Consider the following 3277-nt stretch of genomic DNA (forward strand, 5'->3'; position numbering starts at 1 on the left):
GCAAGTATCATGGAAGCTCTGGAAGCCCTTCATCGGTTACGACTTGCTTCGGATCGAACTGTCCTACCGCGCCCTTGGACCCGAGGCGCGGGAGGGTGAGGCAGAGGAGCCGGTGTGCGTGAGGAGTGGGCTCTATGAGTTGGACGTAGCCAACGGGGTGTGCTACCCTGTCTACTGGAACCAATCAGAAAAGATCCCTGTGATGCATGGACAGTGGTTTATTGATTGCACACGGCAACCTCTGGAAGAGGAAGAAGGTAACTTAACAGACTGGGAGCATCTCATCTGCTTAAAAGGCCAGCAACTGCAGGAGAGCTTTGATACAGACGAACTGGCAAAATCTGTTGACAGGAAGGAAGCTAGTCATAGTCTGAAGTTGAGTCGCAACCATGTGGACTGGCACAGTGTGGATGAAATGTATCTTCACAGTGATGCAACAGCATCTAAAATTGTAAGAACTGTTACAGAAAAGCTGGGGCTTCCCAAAGCTTTAAGTAGTGGGACAAGGCTAGATAGAGGCTTTGTATAAGAAGCTACATTAGAAGACAAGCCGCCACAAATTAGTCACATTCTGTTTGCTCGCATGTTATTGGGCAGAAAATGGACCGAGGAAGGATCATCAGAAATACAGCTATGATGTGAGATGCTTTAAGAAAAACAGAAGTATTTTTCTGATCTCTCAAAACTTTCTTAATTTCTTCCAGTTGAATGGAAGTCAAAACTTACCCTTGATGAAGACACTGTGGACTCCATTACTCCAGTTAAAGTACAAGGTTTATGGGATATGCTGAGCAGCAATGCAATGGGTATGATGTATTACACCCGTCCTCTTTACAGGGATGAACCAGTGAAAGGGTTGCAGCAAGAGCTGAACCAGCTATACACACTCATCTGTGCCCGAAATCAAGCCTTTGAGGAGAAAGGCGGGCAAGTCTCAATTGTGTCCCACTCACTCAGCTGTGTCATCACATCATGACTGGCTGGAACCCGGTCAGGTTTTATGAAAACTTGGTGCAGAAGGAAGAGGAGGAGCTTCAAGACCACTGGATGAGCTATGAAGAGCAACATTTACTTCAAGAACTTCATATAACTAAAAACTGGTTGAAAGAGATAGGAGAGAGGTTACATGGGTTAAAGGCATCCACCATTTCAGAACCACATGTCTTACAATTTAAGGTAGAGAATTTCTTCTGTGTGGGATCTCCATTAGCAATGTTTTTGGCATTGCGTGGCATCTGTCCAGGAAACTCTGGTAGTCAAGACCATATTCTGCTCAGAACAATTTGTAACTGCTAACTGTTTTTCACCCAACAGATACAGTGGCCTATAGATCAGAACCTTTAATTCTGAACACTACAGCAATATCTCGCCTATTCAGATCCACTGGTACAGCACTGTAAACCCTCTACTTTATGAGTGTATGAAGCCAAGTTTTCTCAACCCAACAAATGAACCTACCTCAGTTACCAATAGTGAAAGTGTGTCAACTGTACCAAGCCCAACTACTTCACCAGACATGGCTCGACGCCACTATGGGAAGTCTGTAACAAACATAGGCAAGGCAAGTATATTAGGAGCTGCAAGCATCAGGAAGGGCCTCGGCAGGATGCTTTATTCCAGATTTGGTTGATCTAGTACAGCCACCCCACAGACACTCGAGGCAGGAAAAGACAGAGACAAGGAGGATGACAAGAAGGCCACAGTGGCGGGGGCGCCGCTTTTAGTGCACAGCAACAGCTCGAGCTTCCTTGAACCCTACAGTTCAAGACACTGACTTCTGGAAAAGCTTGTAAATGCTGGGAATGCTCCCATAAACACCTCTGTTGGTTTCAGAGAGACCTGTTAGAGCCACAAGCACTCATCACTATAATGTAATGAGTGTTTGCAGAGATTGGCCTTAGCCGTTTAGGAACAACAAAATCCATTCAGTATTCATCTGCCTGGAACAGCAAGGCAGCAGGAGCCCCCATGTGACACTGACTCTCATGGCAGGTATCCCAAAGGACTAGCAGCTACCTAAGCCAGCATCTGTGCCAATCTCTGCTGAGCCCTTCATCATTCAACCCAGCCTGACCCTAGCAGTGATCGATAACTTCTGCTTAAGCCCCCCAGTTTTTACACTGGGCATGATGTGCTGTGGTATGTAATACCCCTTTGGCTGGCTTGGGTCAGGTGTTCTGTCTCTGCTCCCTCCTGTCTTCTTGTGCCCCTCCTCACTGGCAGAGCTTGAGAGACTGAAAAGTCCTTGATCGAAGTAAGCATTACTCAGCAAGAACGAAAACCAGCGGTGGTTATCAGCATTATTTCCAGACTAGAGCAAAACCACAGCACTGTGCCAGCTACTAAAATAACTGGAAAATAACTGTTATAGCTGAAACCAGGAAAACGTATTTGCTATCTACAGTATTACTGTACAGACAATTCAAGTATGGAGTATCTCATGACTTTTTTATGCACAGTTTCTCAGCAATTAACATACATGTGATGTGAAAAGTGAACTGAAACTAGTAGACTTTGTCAAGTGCTTCAAAAGAACAATACAGTTTATGCCTAACAGGCAGCAGTGCTGTCTGGGGAAGGTTAAAAGAGCTTGAAACTCAGATTGACAGTCACCATAAAGCCAATACCAAAACCATTACTGATGTCTGAGACACAAGAGGTAACACAACAGATTTACACAGCAGCTTCTTTAGGGAGGAAAGGCTGAAAAACTGGCATAGTACCATATTTTTCACAGCAAAGCATTCAGTTGAACTTTATGAAGAACGATAAAAATAGTTTACAGTTTATGGAGGAGAACTCAACTGAACACGTACTTCCCCACAAAGAAACATAAAGCAGATATATAATCATAGAAAGTGTTGGCAAGGACCTTAAGATCATCAAATTCCAACCCCTCTGTGAAAGGGAGTGATGCCTTGCACTAAACCATTATCACCGAAGGCTCTGTCCAACCTGCCCTTGAACAGCACCAGGGAAGGAGCATTCATAACTTCCCTGGGCAACTCATTCCAGTGCCTCACCACCCTCACAGTAAAGACCTTCTTTCTCATATCCAGTCTAAACTTCCCCTGTTTAAGCTCGAAACCATTACCCCTTGTACTGTCACTGCAGCTCCTAATGAAGAGGCCCTCCCCAGCATCCTTACAGGTCCCCTTCAAATACTGGAAGGCTGCTATGAGGTCTTCATGCAGCCTTCTCTTCTCCAGGCTGAACTGCCCCAAGTTTCTCAACCTGTCTTCATACAGGAGGTGCTCCAGTCCCCTGATCATCCTTG

At 45.3% G+C, this 3277-nt stretch overlaps 1 pseudogene; it reads left to right on the top strand.

Annotated features, from left to right (window-relative positions):
• The first annotated feature begins 4 nt into the window (after positions 1-4).
• LOC130607845 (phospholipase DDHD1-like) lies at positions 5-1774 on the top strand (annotated as a pseudogene).
• Positions 1775-3277: the final 1503 nt, after the last annotated feature.

Source organism: Pezoporus wallicus, unplaced genomic scaffold (assembly GCF_028554395.1).
Source record: "Pezoporus wallicus isolate ANWC-B61680 ecotype Strahan unplaced genomic scaffold, APGP_CSIRO_Pwel_v1 contig_7853, whole genome shotgun sequence".
Taxonomy (NCBI): Eukaryota; Metazoa; Chordata; class Aves; order Psittaciformes; family Psittacidae; genus Pezoporus; species Pezoporus wallicus.